The 21709-nt window shown below is 49.9% G+C and overlaps 2 protein-coding genes across 3 annotated transcripts in view; one reads left to right on the top strand and one right to left on the bottom strand.

Moving 5' to 3' along the window:
• Nucleotides 1–21709, bottom strand: part of LOC115640774 (putative zinc finger protein 66) — a 687485-nt gene that overhangs the window by 423082 nt on the left and 242694 nt on the right. The gene's annotated exons all lie outside the window — the stretch shown is intronic.
• The window catches only part of LOC115640675 (zinc finger protein 850-like), a 542158-nt gene that overhangs the window by 319594 nt on the left and 200855 nt on the right, over nt 1–21709 (top strand). The window lies entirely within an intron of this gene.

The following is a 21709-nucleotide window of genomic DNA, read 5'->3' as shown; positions in this document are numbered from 1 at the left end:
TGTGAGAAATTTTAGTTTAGTTAATAAGAACTGGCTGTAAGTGTGTATTTTGGTCAGAAGTAAAGAAATCATTAAGTTGCTGGGTGATGTGTCTGGTCCTTTGGGATTGGTAGAACGTTTCATATGATGTGAAGAAGATGTTCAGCAATCCCCATCATATTTAACTGGGCTGTCTGGGAGCGAGCCCAAGGCTGGGTTGCTTTAAGGGAGCTGTGCTTTGGCCTCTGTGTAGCCAGTAAGGTATTGTGGAAGCTGTTTCTTGTTGGCTTGGTGAATCTAAATATTGAAATAGCCACTAGTTTTGAGGATTGTTGACCCATTCTTTTCAGTTTGCCCTAACTGAGTGATCTCTGTGTGTCCCGCGACCGCGGGACCCTGGTCACAACTTCATAAATGCCTTGCCTGTGGGTAAAGTTTCCTTCAGCTACTGCACCTCATTAAACATCAGAGAATCCACAAAGGTGTGAGAGACCCTAAGAATAGGGGAGCTGGGTGCTGGGGCTATTGAGTGTTTGGGGATCATGGGATAAGAGGCAAGGGAGAGCACAGAGGTAGAGAGGTGCTGCCTCTCCTCACTCTCTTTGTCTGCCCCTTCTCCCTGCCCCCTCTGCATTCAGACTATGCCATTGAGGGCTGCTTCAGAGCTGGCAGCCTGTATATCTACTTGTGGTATTGGGCGGGGGGTGAAGTGACGACAGACACAGTTAAGGGACCTGATGAAAGAAATTTGAGACCCACTGGTCTACGCTATTAGGGTCACCACTGTTACAAAATTATGATAAATCTTGTACAAAGTACAAGCCCTGTGAGGTGTCCTATGAAAAGTGATGGTCTCCTGCATATTATTGTCCTGTTAAATCGTGTGCATCAACATTATGTATGGAGTTATGAGATTTTGCGATGGGTTTGTTACTGAACCATGCTGGAAATGTGGAAAATGCCCACAGACGAGCTCGTCAGAGACAATGGTACCTGCACACCAGCTAGGTGCTAAGTAGCCATTAATTGCTCAGCCGGCCCTTCACCAGCTGTGGAGCCGGGAACAAGAGAGTTACAATTCACCGGAAGGATGGCTGGACACTCACTTAGGCCACAGACTGATTGTCGCCTGCCCCCCGGCTGGGAGTGAACCTCAAAGAGGAGATAAAAGCACAAGGGAGAATTGCCTCCATTTTCACCTCTCCTCTCCCATCTTTACAGAAGGCAACAAGATGGCTTGAAACTCAACAGGGGCCTTGGAATGGGGAGGGCGGAGCAAGGCTGGAAGGAGCAGCCTGGGTACTCAGAACTGTGACCTGCCTGCAACAGCGGGTGGAGTGAGAGAAGCTTCCTTCAAATCTTCCTTGGCTTGGTAAAGTCTGGGATTTAAAATGTGTGTTTACCTTTTATTTTTGTTGTAACCAATTCAGAACTTTTACGCCTTTCTCACTTGTGATCCCTTAAAACCTACTTGGCTCTAGTTAATAAACTTGTTTTTATTCCAACCGGTGCGTTTTCATTGAAGTGTTCGGGGGATTTCACTTGAGATAACCAGGCTCTTCCCTAATCACCGTCCTTTGCTGGGATGAGGCACTAAGGAGCTTGTACCCCACAGTTCATACCAGGCAGCTCTGTGTTCTTGGGGTGCAGTATCCAGCCTGTCTGACTCATGAAAGACACCCTCCACCAGCCTCTGTTTGAACCAAAACCGATCAGAGAAAAGGCTTGCAGAGAGCAGTGAAGGGCAGGGGGAGACACACCTAGACCCCTCCTGACAAGGGTGACAGGATTAAGGCAACTCCCCAGGCCTCATCTGCATGAAAGATGGGACAGGCAGGCACCACTATTAGCATACAGACTGGAGAACAGAGATTCCAAAGCAAGAACCACATGGAACTCTGGGACCAGAAAAGCAGGGAAGCACTGCATCATGGGGGATCTGTGCTCCATATATTAAAAGAACCTACGCCTGCACACACCCTGCTCAGCAGTTATCAGACCCATTCTAATAATAAATCCTTGACTGATGTCCAAAATCCTGAAGCAGCCTAATTGCATTGTGAGCTCCCAGGAAGAAACCCCACCCATAGCCAAGAGTGATCAGCTCATATTGTCTAGCCTAAAGAAAACCCTTGAGTCATCAGTTTACCCATAAACAACTCTAGTGTTCTCCCTTGAACCCATGTCTTTTCCCTACAAAAACCCTTACTCACACTCCAGTAAGTGTTCTGATGCCTGGATCCAAACTCTGCATCAGTTCCACTGGAATTTCATCTTCTCCTGACTGATTGTGCTGGGGGCTCTACCTGTCTCCAGCACTCAGGACCCTCCCTGAGCTGCCACCATCACCTGGGAACCCCGACCAGTTCAAGCTTCATGGAAATGGTGAGATCCTCTCTCTCGGGGTACATCTTCACTACAGGCCGTATCGGCAGGTAGCAATCGATTTCTCGGGAATCGATATATCACGTCTCATCTAGATGCGATATATCGATCCCCAAACGCTCCTGTCGACTCCAGAACTCCACCACCCCGGATGGCGGTAGCGGAGTCGACAGGGGTAGCCGCAGACATCGATCCCACGCCGTGAGGACGGTAGGTAACTTGATCTAAGATACTTTGACTTCAGCTACGCTATTCACGTAGCTGAAGTTGTGTACCTTAGCTCGATTCCCACCCCCAGTGTAGACCATCCCTCGGTTTTCTTTTCTACCTGAGGCAGGTCTAGTTTTCTAGATAGAACGTTTGCAACCTTTAATAATGTAAATGTTATGTTGGTTTAGGCTCCTTGAGTAGTTATCACCATTATTCAATAAATAACTTTCCTGGTTAGGCTGGTTGCTTCTCTTGCTGAACTTTACTCTTTTGTGTTTTTAGCTTCTCCATTCACTCTGCAGCAACACTTCTTTTACCTAAGCTAAAGATCCCTGCAGTGCCCCCAAAATATTGTGGGGTTGGCTCATCAAGTAGGTTACTGCCAGTACAATTGTGATGTGAAAGTGGGGATAGGGACCTGCTGAACCTGTGACATACGAGGGTGATGGCTTGAAAGTGCTGCTCGACCAGACTACTGAGTCCAGGGGCATATGAGGGTGGCAGCCTGGAAGTGCAGTTCAACCCAGCCTGTTCAGGCTTACTCTATTCCAGTGCGGTACCTTTGGCACATAAGGGTGACAGCCTCAATGTGCTGCTTAACCCAACCCACTGAGTTTAGGAACATACAAGGGGCCAGCTTGAAAGTGCTAATTGACATAATCCACTCAGATTGTGTGTGTGTGTGTGTGTGTGTGTCCCCTGCAGGGTGGCTCTATTGGGAGGAGACTTGCAGAAGGGAGAAGTAGAGCTCCATATAAAACCACAAGTGACACAAGCAGTACATTGATAGAATTACAGAACACCCCCCGTTCCCCACCGCCCCTGAAGAGTAACCCTAATAAATAAGCGTACCCCAAAGTAACAGGAAATCTGGTAACAGTGTATGGCCTGGACAGTAGAAGACGTACAGCTGGAGTGCAAAGCTGGGAGTAGAGAACTGGCTGGTGTTGCTCTATACTTTAATTCATCACTGGCTGGCTACTTGCATGCAGTGCTGTATCACTGGAAGTGACTTTGAATCTGGTGGCTGGCTGGGCGAGAGCAGAGCGTGGAGGGGTCTGTTGTTCACACAGGGCAGCCGTGTAAAACATGTCCTGCAATGGAGAATTCAGCAGTTCAACAGTCCGCACGGTACCCTGGGGTATGTCTCGCCCATCATCTCCTGGGACCCAGCATGGCCCCACTGATCTTTCATCATTCAGCTCATCTTTCAGCATGAGAATGGGGGAACCAGCCAACATCCTCAATTGCGCTGGCTTTGGCTAAATCCTAAACACCCCCTGGGATAGGAGATTGGGGTTCTGCCGTCACCCTTCCCCTCAGGCCTTGTTCTCCTTCCTCACCTTACTTGTCTCTCTCCTTTTGCCTTCTGTCTCTTACAAGTCTGCCTTAGCCAGTCGAGACAGCACCATGGTTTTCACCAGTGCAGGTGGCCTATGACTAGAAAGGCAGTTCAAAGCAAAGCTTTAAGGAGCCTAACACAGAGAGAAGTTTTTCAAGTCTCAGAGGGGCAGGGCCTGAGATGGAGGTGAGGAGAAGGTTGTCCCAGGCCCCATATCCCCCTAGGGACAGCCCTGGAAAGAAAGAAAAAGAAAGAAAGAACGGCGAGAGTTAAAATTGGTTAAAGGAATCAAATACACACAATAATTGCAAAGTTCTTGGTTCAGGTTTGTAGCAGTGATGGAATAAACCACTGGCTTAAGTCAAATCTCTGGTTGCTTCCAAATCTTTGGAAGGTCCTCTGTTCCCTGGTTAGAATGCTCCCCTTAGCATAAGTGCATAGTCCAGAGATTTGTGCAGGAAAGAGGCCAGATGGAGGTGATTCCAAAAATGCCATGGCCTTTTCTAGCTTCTGCCATGTGGAGGGAATCTCTTTGTTCTTACTGTGGAATGCGACAGGTAAAGATGGAGTATGGAGTCACACGGCTGTGCATAATTTTGCTTAATCACAGCAGAAGCCATTACCCTTGCTCTAGTTTGAACCTTCACAGGAAAGTCCATTAGGTGCAGCTGGGCATCTTCCATGGGCCCTTGTGAGCAAAGTGTACTGAGATGGGCCATTCAACTTGACTAGTCCCTTCACAATGTGCTGGCTAAATACCTCGTGGGTCTTACCACAGGGGCTAACATTTATACCTTCATATAGAGAAAAAAGTTTATTAGAGAATGTTTAAATAAAAATGATACAAAGAGTTCAAAGCATCAGTTGTTGGTCATTGGGGGCAACATACAGAGTATAGGGGGACGCTGGTATGTGGGAATTGGTTAGCACATAACATATACAGTGCAAGGTCCCCCAATGTGGGGTGTATGGTGGGTGGGATCAAGAAGCAGTAAGGAAGCAGTGAGGGTACATTGCTCATACAGTGGGTTACACGCAGTCATGGGTATAAGTAAGCGGGCCGGGTAATGGGGACAGGATGACCCTCGCATGGTGGAATCTAGTTCGGTGGCTTTAGGCCTTAGGGGATATGGTTCAGTAGGGGGGGTTTATAGGCCTCCTCCCCCCATGGGTGCACAGAGCCACGCCGGCTCACTCTTGGTATTGGCGGTGGCCGGTGATGTGCTCTATGTAAATGTCCCTAGACCACCGGATAGTGTCTGAGACCATCAAACGTCTCATGAGCCGTGCATAGCGACGGCCCACCCCACAGGCCTTAAGTACACATTCATTACAGGGATCCCAGGCACCCAGGGCCCCGACAATCAGGGCATCGGTGTAAACCTCGTAGCCCTTTGCCCGCAGGGTGTCCGCCAAGGGGGCATAGTTTTCGAGTTTACGGGCTCGGGCTTCACAGAAGGCTGGGGTCCTGTTCTCAAACGGGATCGTCACGTCGACGAGGATGATCTTTTTCCGCTCCTCGTCCGTGATGACGATGTCCGGGTGCAGCAGGCTGTCGGTGTCGGGGATGGTGTAGTTGACTGCGATCGCACCCAGGTGTGGGGCAATGGCCTTCACCAGCCAGTCCTGGACGGCGTTGTGGCGCAGCTGCCAGGCTTTGGCGTGGGTCTTGCAGCTGCACAGGACGTGGGGCAAGGTCTCCAGGGCGTACCCACACTTCCTGTAGCGCTTGTCTCGGTTCCCGTGGCGGATGGCTCCATTGAGCGGGACGCAGTTCAGGCGGGCGCGGTGTATGAACCGCCAGTCGGCGAAACAGGTGAAACTGCCCACGGGGAGAAAATGGTTGCTGGAGTCCCACTTGCTGGTCACCTCAAAGGCCTTGCCCTGGTCGGGTTTTTTCCTCAGGGTGTCCACGTAGAGCGCGTGGACAGCGGCCTTCAGTGACTTCTCAAGCACACCTCTGGCTCCGGGGCTGATGATGGTGTTGCCCTCTGTCTCGATCCGTAGCACCAAGACTCCCAGCTCCTGTGGTTCCTTGCTCCATATCCAGCGGCAGCCCAGTTGTTTTCCCAGCCAGCGCGTGGCGTTGCAGGCGCAGGACCACAGCGAAGTAATGTCGCCCCCGTCCCGGGCGAATTCACCGTCCAGGGAGCCGCTCAGGAAAGTGGCTACATCCGGGCCGGAGGGAGGCCTGCCAATTCGCTTCTCGATGACGGTGCGTAGGGCGGCCGCTGCGATGTTCTTTACCATGGCGTCCGGGCATGTCAGGAGGTGGAAGGCGTGCGTGACGACCGCAATGTCGCAGAGGTCACCCATGCGGGGGACGTTGGCACCACCGTGCCTGTGGGCAATGTATATGAGCTCGTTGCTGGCTCTCTGCAGCAGGGACAGCCACTGCTTAACCAGCTGCCGGATGGTGTTGTCTGTCTTGTTGAGGGGCACCTTTGCCACGGCAGAACCTCTTAAGACGAAGGTGATGCGGGGGATCAGGAAAGTGTTGAGGGTGTTGATCTTCTGCCACGGCGCCAGCAGGGATGCGTCGATCTTGGCAGCGTCCTGTAGGATCTCCCGGATGGTGTCCTCAGGGGTCTGCCGGACGCGCACACCAGTCGGCGTGCCGAGGTGTTGGTACGCCTGTCCTTCTGCCAGCGGAACGACAGACGCACCCTGGATCTGGAACTCCATCGTCTGCACCGAGTCTCTCTTGCTTCCGTTGACATGGAGGAACGCGCACTTCTTGGCGTGAAAGCGGAGTCCCGTCCAGTCTGCGACTCCCCCGATAGTGTTGAGCATGCTCTGGAGCCTCTCGGGGTCATCCGCGATTAGGACCAGGTCATCCGCATAGGCCAAGATGCTCACCCTCTCGCCATGCAGGTCGAGGCCATCAGCGCAGTCCAAGATCGCCCGCAAGAGCGGCTCCATGGCGAGGTTGAAGATGATTGGGCTGAGGGGGCAGCCTTGCTTCACGCCGCTGTGGATCGGGATCTCGGCGGTTTCTCCTTCTACTGAGCGGATGGTGGTGCTGCAATCCTCGTAGAGTTCCCGGATCAGGCCAAGGAAGGTCTCCAGCATCCCAAACTCCCGTAGCGTGCTGAAGATGTGGTGGTGGGGGATGGACCCGAAGGCGTTGGATAGGTCAAGCCACGCTATCGCGCACTGCTTCCGCGCCCTCTTGGTCATCTGGAGAACGGTCTGGAGCAGGAAGTTGTGCTCATAGCACCCCTCTGACGGCATGAAGCCCTTCTGTGCTGGGCTGATGGCTCCCCCGGCTGTTGCCCACTCCGTGATCCTGGCTGCCAGGCAGCTGGCGTACAGTTTGTACATCGTGGAACAGAGGGAGATGGGTCTCCAGTTGCTGGCGTTGTCTTGTTCGCCCTTTTTGTGAATCAGGACAGTCATGGCCCTCTTCTAGGAGGTGGGAGACCTGCTAAAGCGCTGGCACAGGTTAAAGATGCCAGAGAGCACGAAGCAGCCAGGTTCTCGCTTCTTGAGCAGGCTGTAGGGGATGCCGTCCTTTCCGGGTGCCGTGTTCTTTGTTGTGGAAAGCCTGGCTGCCACCTCTTTAGGCGTGAAGTCAGTCTCTAGGTCGCCTGTATTGGTGATGTGGGGCAGGGGGCGGAGGCACTCCGGGCTCTGTGTGTTGTTTCTGGGTTTGCCACCAAATACTCCAAGGAAGTAGGTGTAGAGGCACTCGGGCGGGATCGTGCAGTAGGACGGGGGGCCGTCGAGGACCACTCTTACAGCCTTGAGGCGGTTCGTTCTCTACAGCTTCTGGATCTTGGAGGCTGCTGCCGGGTCGTAGCGACGGTTGGTGTTCCTTCTTCTAGCTCATAGCATCATTGTATTCAGGAAATGATAACCTTTCCATAGACATCTCACATCACACATTGTAGAAGATTTGTGGCAAATATATAACAATAGTTGCAATAGTGATCTCTGTGGTCATATTTTAATCAGAACATCACACCACCCAATCCCAGGGGAGGTGGAGCTCCAAGGGACAGGATCAGGAGCAGGAGCAGGAGCAGGGGCAGGGGCAGGGCTGCCTGGGGTGGGGCAAGTGGGGCAATTTGCCCCAGGCACTGCAGGGGCCCCCATGAGAATATAGTATTCTATAGTATTGCAACTTTTTTTATGGAAGGGGCCCATGAAATTGCATTGCCCAGGCCCCCTGAATCCTCTGGCAGTCCTGGGCAGAGTTCAGGGTGGTCGGTACAGGGAGGCAGCCCACCAAAAAGGACACCCTGCCCTGAGTTTGCCTGATTCCCACCTGTCGTGCTGGGAGCTGGCTGGGCTGAGGTAGGTGGCAGGCAGGTGAGCAGCAGTGTCTGGAGCGGGGGAGCCCAGCTGCAGGGGGCTGTTCAAGGAGGAGCTGAGCCAGGTAATTCATCTGGAGCAGGGGTGCCCTGCCCCTCCCCTGCTATACTGCTCCTCTCACCGCTTCCTCCCTGGAGTTCCTGGCCACTCTGGACTGGGAGCTCCTCCTGTCTGCTGTGCGTTTGAAGTCGGGGTAACATCCCCCACCTGGCTACCAGTCTCCAATGAGCTGGGGTGATGGCACAGGGGCAATCTGTGGGTGCTGCAGCCTCTGTGGGTCTGGAGCTGCTGGCAGCTGCTTGTGTCTGAACAGGCTGTCAGGTTCCTAATGCTCCCACTCTCACTCAGGCACGCACACACTCCCCCCCTTCAACACACCAGGGCTCCCTGCATCCTATTTACTTCCCGCCTGGGCTGTACTATGAGGCAACAGCAAGTGTTTCTCTCCTACCTTCTGGGGAAAGTGACCTGGATGCAGGGAGGCCTGATGGGGCTCCTGACTCCCCGACCTCACCACCCGATAGGGATGGCAGCTCCCTTACGCATCCAGATCAGTTTCCCACGTGGGTGCAGGAGGCGGATGTGGGGTTAGTGTGAGGGGAAACTCACCGTGCAGGGGTTAGGGGTGCAGGAGGGGAATGCAGGGACTGGGGTGAGGGGGCACGCACAGAGCAGGGGTCGGGGAGCAGGAGGGATAAAGGCATTGAGGTGGAAGGGGAAAAGTGCAGGGGTTAGCAGTATCGGAGTGGGAAGGGCTTGCGGTGAAGGGGGCACAGTGCAGGGTTTATGGCAGTGGTTCTTAACCTGGGGTGCACTCACCCCATGGGGGTGTGAGACGCCCTCTCTGGGGGTGTGACACATGCCAGATTTTTTTTAAGAAGGTAAATGTTGCAGGGGGGGCAACAGTTGGGGTTCATTTGCCTGCTGTGCATATCCCCAATAACCACACTGGAGTGGAGAAACAAGTTTATTTGAATCAAATAAAGCACAGGGAAAAATCAATCTCAAATCCTGCACAAATCACTATCCTCTTCCCCACCTTATATACCCCACTTGTTTACAAAGATGTTCACAGGTGCCACAATTGATCATTTACAATTCATTAATTACCGGATCCTTTAATTAACTATATCCTTCACCCACCCTACAGAGCCCCCTTTGCTCGATTACATTTTATACCATAAACAAAAGAACAAAAGAAAATGATAAATGATTACATGTACTCATGCTAGTTTCAAAGGAACATATTGATTAATTTAAGGGGCAATTCGAAGGCGATGGCAGGCCTGAGAATGTAAATTTTTAACCCCACGCCATATTGCCAGTTATTTGGGGTCTAGCCCCCCCAACATAAATAATCAAAAACACAAATTAAGCACAGGCACGTAAGTACAACTACTTCGCTTAATCAAACCCATGTATTTATTAACAATACATTTTTAATTATTACTGCAATATACAATCAAAAATATACCTGGGTTTAAAGAACTGACCTACTTCAACAATGTTTGATAAGGGGTGCGAGAACGTATTTTGAGAACCAAAGGGGTGCAGGCTGCAGTAAAGGTTAAGAACCACTGGTTTCGGGGCACAAGAGGGGGCAGGTGCAGGAGGAGCAGGTGTTGGGGTGAAGGGGGCACGCACAGAGCAGGGGCTGGGGTGCAGGACAATGTCCTACAAGAGGGGAATGCACAGCCCCTGCACTGTGCCTTGCCCTTCACCCGGGGTTGGGGGTAACGGAGGAGGCAGGGATTAGTGGGGAACCTGGAGGGCCCATGGAGGACACCAAATGCAAGTTTGCCTGGGTGTCATTTTCCGGGAACAAGCCGCTGGGTTGATCGCTAGTACCCATTGGCAGCCGGGAGGCGGCTCGGGGGCAGCGAGCGCTGGGCTCCGGCCCGGCAGCAGGAAGTGACTCGCAGCCGCTGCGGTGACTCTGGCTCCCAGGCTCCTGGCGAGATCCCCGAGCCCCGGCGGCTGGTGCTGGGAGCCCGGAGCCCTGGCTGCAGCTGGGAGAGGGGAATCTCCAGCAGGGCCCTTCCCGCTGCTCCCCAGGAGCCTCTCCCAGGGCAGAGCCCCCAACCCGGCCCGGCCCTGCCCCGGGGGGCCCCGCTCGGAGGGAAGGTGAGAGAGACCCCCCCCCGTCCCCTCCGGGCTGCAGGGGGAGGTTTGTCCCCAGGCTGCTCCTAGCGGAGCTGGCTGCGATTCCCGTCCTGGGCCCGGGAAAGCTGCCGCCAGCCCCGGTGGGGGCTGGGCGTGGGTAGCCCGGGACAGAGACACATGGGGAGCAGAGGGAGGTGAAAGCCGGGTACAGACCCCACCAGGCAGGGCGGAGAGGAAACCCCAGGAATAGGGAGGGGCAGAGGGATAAAAGTCTGGGGGGAAGGATAGCTCAGTGGTTTGAGCATTGGTGTGCTAAACCCAGGGTGATGAATTCAGTCCTTGAAGGGGTCATGCAGGGATCTGGGGCAAAAATCTGTCTGGGGGTTGGTCTTGCTTTGAGCAGGGGGTTGGACTAGATGACCTTCTGAGGTCCCTTCCATCTCTGATATTCTATGATTCCCCCAGATGGAGGAGCCAACTGCAGTGGATGGGGAAAAAAGGGGGGGGGGCTTTTCCTCTCCCTTTTCCGAGGATCTCAGCTCCCATTTCCCAGGACCGTGTCCTTAAAGGCCCAGTGTATCGCAGTGTCCAGACAGGGCCACACTCCCCCTGTATAACATGTTACTGAGCTACTAAAGGAGACTTGATCCAGTGACATATTTACAGACACCCCCACAAAGATCTCACTGTCACACCTGCTTCGAGTGTTTAAAGAATCCAGGTCTCAGTTCCTGTGTCTGCGTAAAGCCGCCTGGCGCTTCATCGGCGTGTCCTCGCCACTGGCCCTGTCTCCCTTAGTTTCACTCCTCTTGGGATCCAGTCTGGGCAGTTTCACTCCGTTACATTAGTTCCTTATCAAAATATTCTTTTAATTACTGTGACCTCTTCAACTCTGTTAGCGTTGTGCGGAGGGATGTAATTGTGCCATGGTATTTATATTTGTAATAGCAAATCGTCATGGGAAATATGAATAGTTGCGAGTAGCTTCAGCAATCACATCTCACGGTGTTGCTATAACAGTTCCTGGTTCTATTGTAATGTTGTAATTTGAGGGCAGTGCTGACTGATTTCATGGGCTGGTCTCAGAACTCATCACATGAGTGAAGTGAGCTTAATATGTTTTTGTTACACCTGCCAGACCGCATCACACCTTTGTGAGCATGGCAGCCACAGACTCACCCATATGACCATCCCCACGTACGACAGGAGTAACAGACAGTGTCGTCTGTCCAAGTTACATTTCCCCGGCAGTGCCTAGTTACAAGGCAGATATCCACATGCGACCCCCTCCCTTCCTGAGCACACACTGCTCCCAGCTTACATTGGATTTATTTAAAAATGAGAAAAAATCAGCAAGGAGTCCTTGTGGCACCTTAGAGACTAACAAATTTATTTAGGCATAACTTTCATGATTCTAGCCCACAAAAGTTTTAGCCCAAATAAATTTGTTATTCTCTAAGGTGCCACAAGGACTCCCAATTGTTTTTGCTGATACAGACTAACACGGTTACCACTCTAAAAAAAGAGACACACTCATGATCTTTGGGGCTCTGATTCCTGAGTGTTAAGGGTTGCTGGGTTTGCCCTGGGCCTTGGTCTGATTTCTGTGCACGATTCAGATCTCAGCTACAGCGGTATCAGACCAGAGTCACTGCTGGCTCTGGCTGGGGGTGAGTGCAGATGGGCCAATGGGATCAGCCTCTGCCTGCCTGTCCCTGGGAGCTGCCAGGGGAGTCCAGGGCAGCCCATTCTTCAGGTGTTGCCACCAGAGGGCTCTGGCTATTGCTAAGGGGGAGGGGTTTACACTGCAGTGGAGGGCAATCCCCCAAAGTGGCCCCTTTGATTCTGCACTTTTTTTTTAGTATTTGGCTCAGAGATACTGTTACTGGGAGGGTCTGTAGAGTCTGGGGGGAGTCGGGTGTGACGTGGACTCCAGCCCCTTCTGTAACCTCCCCCATCGCCCCTCTCGCCCCGACAGGCTGAGGAATCACATCCACATTTCACTCTAGATCAGCTGGTCTTCCAGGAGAAAGGGAGGGGAAATGGCTGTGATGGAGACAACTCAGGTAGGGGATTTTTAGGGAGCTGCTTGGGGGAGAAGGGAGAAGCAGGGAAGAGACAGGGTGTGAGAAACCTGCTGATTTTCTGAGTAGGATCATTGGTGGCAGTAGGGGAGAGGGACATTCGTGCAATTCAAAAACAGGACAAAACCCCCTTGCACAGGACTGGATCCTGAACCCACTGGCCAGAGGCTGCTGAGAAATATGAAGGGAAGCTGTCAGGATCCCTGTCCCTGGCTCAGAGCTCTGCTTCATGTATCAGCCTGTGTCTGGCAGGAGCGTGGGAAATGAGAAGACCCTGCCCTGCTCCATGTGCTGGGGGGGACAAGGAGCTCTCACCTTCTCCCACCCTGTGAAGCCTCCTGGCTGCTCTGAACAGTAGGGGTCTGAGTTTGTTACTCTGGCCTCCCAGAGCTTCGAGTTCTTTTCCTTTTCGTGTGACTAGTGGGATTGTGGCTGGGGCAGCAGGTGCTGAGTGGGGGACTCTTGTTGTTCAGATGCCGGTGACCTTCGAGGAGGTGGCTGTGTATTTCACCCAGGGGCAGGGGGCTCTGCTGGACCCTGCTCAGAGAGCCCTCTACAGGGACGTCATGCAGGAGAACTACGAGATTTTGACCTCGCTGGGTAAGGGATTCCCGTCCCCTCGGTTATTGCTGGGGTCAGTGTGTCGGACTCTGGTCAGGTTCTTCCCTGATCATTTAGATCAGAGGGGAATGTTTTGCATAATGCACAGCTGCCGTGAGAGAGACTTGCCCTCTCCAATGGGTTACAGGTGTCAAACCCTAATGGCCATGCTAGCTCATCTCCATCCCTCCAAGTTTCAAAGGGACAGCATTCATTCATTGTCCTGTCTGTACTGATTCCCAGTCCAACACATTTCATAGTAGCAGCCATGTTAGTCTGTATCTGGAAAAAGAACAGGAGTACTTGTGGCACCTTAGAGACTACCACATTTATTTGAGCATAAGCTTTCATGATCTACAGTCCACTTCATCAGATGCATGGAATGGAACATATAGTAAGAAGATATATATACATACAGAGAACATGAAAGTGTGGAAGTTTCCATACCAGCTCTAACTGGCTAATTAATTAAGATGAGCTGTTATAATTAAGATCTTTTGTAGTGATAATTAAGATGGCCCATTTCAGACAGTTGACACAAAGTTGTGAGGATGCTTAACATGGGGAAATAGATTCAGTTCCCTGTTAACCTCCCTTCTTGGGATTAGCTCCAGCCATGGGTAGGGCTCTGGGCTCTGCAGGTTTAAAAATAGGCAGAGGTTTAACACCAGAGCTGTGTGTGTGTCAGCAAGTCCCCCAGAGAGCACAGATCCTGGGAACCCCTAGTGAGGGTGTAAAAATTCCCGTCTCCTCCCCAGACACCTGCCTCCCCCAAGCCAGCTCAGTGACCGTGTTCCTGTCCTGTTGGGTTCCATATTCTCACCAGCACAGCACGGGGACAGGTTCTGTTCACACAGTGCCCTTTGTGACAGATACTCCCCGAATTATTCGTGCACCCTGTGCGAAGAGTTCAGTCACAGAGACCCCCTTGGGACTGTAACCTGATGTGCTGAAATAATCACTGAGCCTGTTTTCCCTGCCAGATTGGGACCCCAACACTCCCTCTTGTTGAACCAGACACGCTAACCTGCTGTAGCAGAGATTCAGGGTCCAGGCCACACCCCCAAGCTGCAAAACATAACTGAAAACAGCAGAGCAAGATACCTATTTCCAGCACTCAGATACCCAGCCCCAATAGGATCTAAACCCCAGATAAATCCATCTTACTCTGTATACACGTTATACAGGGTAACTTTCTAAGTGTTTGCCCTCTTCATCAGTAAAAGAGAGAGATGCACAAACTGTATAGCAATTACTTACACTGGGTTTATTAATAAGCAAAAGTGATTTGTTTAATTATAAAAAAGTAGGATTTAAGTGGTTGTAAGTAATAACAGACAGAACAAAGTAAGTCACTAAGCAAAATAAAACAAACACGCAAGGCTAAGCTTAATACACTAAGAAACTGGTTACAAATAATAGTTTCTCACCCTCAAAAATGTTTCAATAAGCTTCTTTCACAGACCAGACATATTTCTAACCTGGGCCCAATCCTTTCCCCTGTTTAATGTCCGTTAGTTCCAGCAGACATCTTGGGTGATAAGCAGGGGTCTCCTCACCATGACTGGCAGCCCCCTTATATAGATTTGGCAAAAGGCAGGAGTCCTTTGTTCCAGCTTGATCCCCTCCCAGTTCCTTATGGAAAAGTCCACGATTTAAAATGGATTCCAGTATCAGGTGACATGGTCCCAAGCCTCTGTAAGACCCCCTGTCTCCATTTTTCATGGGCTGAGCCTCACCTACACAGGAAGATTTACAGGTGAAAAAAAACATTCTGAGCCCATTGTTCTGGATAAATGGAGCAATTAAGTTCTTAAAGTATCATTAATGACCCTCACTTAGCATAAGCACAATGGGATCTTAGATTTCTACTTCATATTCCTAACTGTAAATATAAGAATGATACATACATACAAATAGGAAAACCATATTTAGTAGATTACAACTTTTCCAATAATCTTCCATGAGATCTTTTGCATAAAGCATGTTTCAGTTATGTCATATTCATATTGATAAGGATATTTTCAGAAAGCATTGGAGCATCCCCTTAACACCCTGATCTGGTCTGATTTCACCCCTGCGCAGGATTTCCCATTCCCAAACCTGAACTGATCGCCCAGCTGGAACGAGGGGAAGAGCCATGGGTGCCCGATCTCCAGTCCTGCGAGAAAAGAGAGATCTCGAGAGGTGACTGCACAGGTGAGGACTGACACAAAAATCATCTGGTGAATGAAGGAAAAAGTTGAGAATTCCAAAAATGTGGTGTGAGTGACGCCCTCAGTTCCTCCTCCACTCACCCAGGGCAGGGCTGTAGTCAGCAGATATTGCTCATGCCTTTCCACCCACCCCGTTAGCTGCAGGAGTTTTCTTTCCAGGTTTCCTTCCCTGTGAGTGTTTGGGTGAGAAGTGGAGGCAGAATCCAATTGCTCAGTCTTTGTGTTGGGTTTTCCCTTGGTGCTATTCCTCTTTCTTCCCAGCACGATGACTCCTGGGGATTGTCTGTCTCCCAGCAGGTGATGAGAGAGTGAGTGAGAATAAAGAGGAGAATGATGATGCAGAAGTTCTTGGTAAAGTGGAAGCACAGGAGACCTTTATGGGAAGTGCTGCATGGAATTTTTCCCACTGCTTCAAACAGAGAGAAGCCTTGGAAAATTGGCAGAGGTCACAGAGGCTGCTGGGAAATCACCCAGAGAGGCTGGTGGGAAACTACCCAGGGAAGAAAGTGGATGAATCTATTAACTGTGGGGGAGGAGACAAGGATCCCAGAGCGCAGCACACAAATCCCAAGGAAGAGACACCCGGGGACGGCCTGCAGTGTGGGAAAAGATTCATTGTGAGCTCACAGCTTGTGACACATCAGACAATCCATACTGGAGAGAAACCCCTTCAATCCTTGGACCATGGGGAAAGCTTCAATAACCGCTTAGACCTTAATAACCATGAGAGACGCCACACAGAGGGGAAACCCTCTCAATGTGTAACACATCAGAGAATCCACACAAGCGAAAGACTCTATAAGTGTTTAGACTGTGGAAAAAGTTTCATATGGAGGTCATCCCTTGTTAAACATCAGAAAATCCACACAGGAGAGAGACCCCATAAGTGTTTGGACTGTGGGAAAAGTTTCATACGGAGGTCATCCCTTGTTTTACATCAGGCAATCCACACAGGAGAACGCCCCCATAAGTGCTTAGACTGTGGGAAAAGTTTCATACGGAGGTCATCCCTTGTTAAACATCAGAAAATCCACACAGGAGAGAGACCTCATCAGTGCTTGGACTGTGGGAAAAGTTTTATACATAGATCTGGTCTTTTTAAACATCAGGGAATCCACACGGGAGAGAGACCCCATAAGTGCTTAGACTGTGGAAAAAGTTTCATACGGAGGTCAGATCTTTTTAAGCATCTGGCAATCCACACAGGAAAGAGACCCCATAAGTGTTTAGACTGTGACAAAAGTTTCGTACAGAGGTCAGATCTTAGAACACATCAGAGGATCCACACAGGAGAGAAACCTCATAAGTGTTTGGAATGTGGAAAATGTTTCACACAGAGATCATACCTTATAATACATCAGGAAATCCACACTGGAGAGAGACCCCATCAGTGCTTGGACTGTGGGAAAAATTTCATACAGAGGTCAGATCTTAGAGCACATCAGAGGATCCACACAGGAGAGAAACCTCATAAGTGCTTGGAATGTGGAAAATGTTTCACATGGCGATCACATTTTAGAGCACATCAGAGAATCCACACTGGAGAGAGACCCCATAAGTGCTTGGACTGTGGGAAAAGTTACACACAGAGATCACACCTCACTAAACATGGGAGAATCCACACAGGATCTAAACTTCTCTGACACATGGCCAGAAAGGGTTAAGCAACTTGCAGGCTAATTGACCCAGATTCAACCTGTAGACACATTTTAGAAATATGTGTAAATGGAAATTAGGGCCATTCCATATTAGATAAGTTAGAGCTTTGAAATGTAAGCTTTCATGGTTAAAGAACTGGACGAAGGTAGTAATTGTCATAGTCTATGTTTATTTGCATCTTGTTAGAGGTGAACAGTGTAACCAAAGGGTTGTATTTTGTTCAATCTGAGATGGAAAGGAAATATTAACATGTAGATCAAACTTGGGTGTAATAATATCATTGTCTACATGTCTCTGTAACGTTTGTAGTAAACTATCTATTCACTGCTTTATGGATATTTACCTTATTTTAATCCATGTAAATAATTACCGGTGATGTTTAAGAAATAGAAGGTTATTTGAAAAGCCTGTTGTTCACCTGATTAAGTAATTCTGAAACAGACTCTTTGCAATTATAATACACCATGTCTGCAGTGAAACTGACCTAAGGACTCTATTCATCTCTGCATGATCTTTTAACCCATACGCTCTCTCTTTTCTTGTTGTGAGAAATCTTAATTTAGTTAATAAGAACTGGCTGTAAGCGTGTATTTTGGTCAGAAGTAAAGAAATCATTAAGTTGCTGGGTGATATGTCTGATCCTTCGGGATTGGTAGAACGTTTTATATGATGTGAAGAAGATTTTCAGTAATCCCCATCATGTTTAACTGGGCTGTCTGGGAGCCTTAAGCAGCCCAACACGGAGAGAAGTTTTCCAACTCTCACAAGGGCTGATCAGCCTTCGGGCCATGTCCGGGTTTCTCCTGCAGGGAGGCTAGAAGTGAGACTGAGCCCTGGTAGCAGAAACTTGTACGCATGGTGCACCCTTAATGCTGAGAAAAGCTGCCCACCTGTAACTGTGTCTTTGGGAGTCACCACTGAGAATACCAAATTCAAGTCACACTGCTGAGAAACAGGTTAAATACATCCCAAAATGCAGGTCTTTTTTTTTCCCAAAAGATACACCAAACCAGCCACAACAGAAAACTTCTATCTCACCACACCGGCTAACAAGAAGTCATAGCTTCCTGAGGCATTCCAGCTTCCTGAGGCATTCCAGTCTTTGTATCACCCCCCCCCCCCAACCACTGGATTGAAGGGTGAGTGGTTCTTTATAACCTGCCTCCTCAAGTTACAGGTTCTTCTGATCCCAAAGGACCCGCCACACACTCAGATCTTACTCAAAAATCACACCGTTTCCAATCCTTTCGTATATACAATCTAAAGGTTTATTTATAGAAAGAGGCCCAGGGAAGGCTGAAGTATTAGCGGGGGGCCTGGTGCTGTCAGCAGAGGTCGGGCCCACTCCCGCACTCACTGGTGTTAGGAGTGATTTGTTATATTCTTATAGCTTATTAAAATATGTGTATGTTAAACTCTATATTTAATTTGTAAGGACAGAGCAGCATTTCAAAATGGAGTCTGAACCACCATTTTGTAACCTCCATCTTGTGACCTCCTTTGTGCTCTGTCATGCTGGCCTAGATCGTCCTTGATCAAACTGTTTTATTCTGCCACTGGGCAGAATCCAAGAACAATTTTACCTCAGACTATTTCCCGCCTTTGCTGGGACCATACCGTTTTCCCACCACACACTGCATAAAGGAACTGTGACCATGGACAAGTGCCGCAGTCCATCCTAGTGACTGTGCGTGCGCGGCTCAGGCCTTAGCATCAGTGCATGGTCAAAGGATGCCACCATTCCTGAAGGGACGAGAAGAGCAAAGACGACATTCCACCTCACCTACTTCTGCTCCTGGGGAGGACATCTCCAGAGGGTTCCCGGCCCGCTTCTTTCAGCCCGGTCGCCATGGAGGGACTCTCCAGTGCTCCTCCTCGATGGGTTCCAGTTACCCAACGAGTGCAGGTCCTGGGCTTCACTGCCGCCGCCACCGTGCTGATATGGAGATCATTTGGGTTCTTTAGTCAGGGTTTTACGTGGTTATTGCCAGGGTGATTTTGTATTTTGGGCCTGAGCTTCATGCTCCTGTCGTAAGCTGCTGTTTCACTGTTTTGTGTTAATTTCCATAGCTACCGGTGATTTCATGCTTATCCCCTTCCCCTCCTTGTACTTATTCTCGCAATACACTTACCTGTTGTTTTCTAACTTCACTTATAGTTAGGCTTTATTTCTCACACTACACGTAGGGAAGAGGGAGGGTGAACTGTCTGCGTACTTGTCATAGCATTCCTTCTCAGATCTGAAACTTAGAGTTCAGAAAATGAGATACTAGCACCTGAATCCTCTAAGGTAAATTACCAGCTTAGATTTGATAGCACTGCCACCACCCAAAAATATAGTGTTTTGGGGCACTCTGACCTCCCCAACCTTCCCTGGGGACCCCAAGAACCCAGATCCCTTGGGTTCTTAAAACAAGGAGAAATAAACCATTCCCCCACCTTTCCTCCTCCCAGAATTTCCCTCCCTGGGCTATCTTGAGAGATACTGATCCAACCTCTTAAATCACCATACAGAGAAGCATCTCCCTTCCCTTCCACAAAGAGGCAAACAGATTCAAGGAAAACAAAGAGAGATTCTATCTCTCCCCCTCCCGTCTCCCCCCCACCCGTCCTGGTGAGTTATCCCAGTCCCCTGGAATAACACAAGGGAAACAAGGGGGAAAAAATCAATCAGGTTCTCTAAAAAAAGAAATCTTTTAGTAAAAGAAAGGAAAAAGTAAAGAATTATCTCTGTAACTTCAAGATGTAAATATTACAGGATCCTATAGCTTACAGACACCAGAAAGAGACTTTCCCCCCAGTACCAATACAAATCAAAATCTTCCCAGCAACTACACATATAAAAGTTAACCAGCCAGATCCACAATTGCAAATAGAGTAAAACAATTTAAAAACCTAAACTGCTTGTTTTTACTTACTATTAGAAAAGAAACTTAGAGAGCCTGTAGTAATGTCTGGTCTGTCTCAGACCCTCCGAGAGAAGAACACACAATGGACAAAGAACACACACAAAAGCTTCCCTCCGCCCAAATTTAAAAGTATCTTGTCTTCTGATTGGTCTTCTGGTCAAGTGTCCCGTTCCCTGCTTGTAACCCTTTACAGGTACAAGAGACATTAACCCTTAACAATCTGTTTATGACAGTACTAGTGCACCGATGACAGATACAGCAGAGGGTGGGTCTGCTCTTCCGAGTAAAAGGGGGTTGTCTTAGCTCTTGATACCTGCACCGCTATACGTATAGAGTTACCTTGGTTCCCCTGTGAGGTAATGCTGGCAGTGATGGGAAATGGAATGAACCACCCCAGCCCACTCCGCCCACCCCAGCTCCCAGCCACATCGCTCAGGGGAGGGGGTTTGGAGGAAGGTGTGGGAGGGGACAGAGTAGGGGTGGGAAGAGGCAGGGTAGGGGCAGAGCCTGGGATGGAGGTGAGGGGAGCATTGTCCCAGGCCGCATATCCCCCTAGAGATGGCCCTGGAAAGAAAGACAGACAGACAGACAGACAGACAGAAAGAAAGAAAGAAAGAAAGAAAGAAAGAAAGAAAGAAAGAAAGAAAGAAAGAAAGAAAGAAAGGTGACAGTTAAAATTGGTTAAAGGAATCTACAATAATTGCAAAGTTCTTGGTTCGGGTTTGTAAGAGTGCTGGAATAAACCACTGGCTTAAATCAAGTCTCTGGTTGCCTCCAAACCTTTGAAAGCTCCTCTGTTCCCCGGTTGGAACGCTCTCCTTAGCATAAGTGCATAGTCCAGAGGTTTGTGCAGGAAAGAGGCCGGAGTAGGAAAGAGGCCAGATGGAGGTGATTAGAAAAATTCCATGGCCTTTTCTAGCTTCTGCCATCTGGAGGGAATCCCATTGTTCTTACTGTGGAACGTGACAGGTAAAGATGGACTGTGGAGTCACTCTGCCGTGCATAATTTTGCTTAATCACAGCAGAAGCTATTACCCACACTGTAGTTTGAACCTTCACAGGAAAGTCCATTAGGTGCAGGTGGGCGTCTTCCGTGGGACCTTGTGAGCAAAGTGTACCTAGATGGGCCATTCAACTTGACTAGTCCCTTCACAATGTGCTGGCTAAATACTCATGGGTCTTACCACGGGGGCCAACCTTTGAAATACAGGTGTGTAGCTAATGTTCATATCTTCAGATAGAGAGATTATACATGCAAACAAATAGCACCATCTTCAGCAAATGGTAACCTTTCCATAGGCATCTCACATGCCACACATTGTACAAGATTTGTGGCAAATATATAACAGTGGTTGCGACAGTGATCTCTGTGGTCATATTTTAATCAGAACATCACACCACCCAAACCCAGGGGAGGTGAAGCTCCAAGGGGCAGGATCTGGGGCAGGGTTCAGGGTGGTCTTTGGGACCAGGGTGCCTGGACGGTACAGGCAGGCAGCCCACCAAAGAGGACACCCTGCGCTGGGTTTGCCTGATTCCCACCTGTGGTGCTGAGAGCTGGCTGGGCTAAGGTAGGTGGCAGGCAGGTGAGCAGCAGTGTCTGGAGGAGGGGGGAGAAGACCCCAGCTGCAGGGGGCTGTTGGAGGAGGAGCTGAGCCAGGTGATTCATCTGGAGCAGGGGTGCCCCTCTACTGCTCCTGCCCCCCTGCCCCCGGACTGGGAGCTCCTCCTGTCTGCTGTGCATTGGAAGTCAGGGTATCACCCCGCACCTGGGTACTGGTTTCCAGTGAGCTGGGGTGACAGCACAGGGGCAATCTGTGGGTGCTGCAGCCTTTGTGGGCCTGGAGCTGCTGGCAGCTGCTTCTGTCTGAACAGGCCTTCAGGTACCTAACGCTGAATGGTTTC

Source organism: Gopherus evgoodei, unplaced genomic scaffold (assembly GCF_007399415.2).
Source record: "Gopherus evgoodei ecotype Sinaloan lineage unplaced genomic scaffold, rGopEvg1_v1.p scaffold_32_arrow_ctg1, whole genome shotgun sequence".
NCBI classification, from domain to species: Eukaryota; Metazoa; Chordata; order Testudines; family Testudinidae; genus Gopherus; species Gopherus evgoodei.
This window is presented reverse-complemented; position numbering and strand designations above follow the sequence as displayed.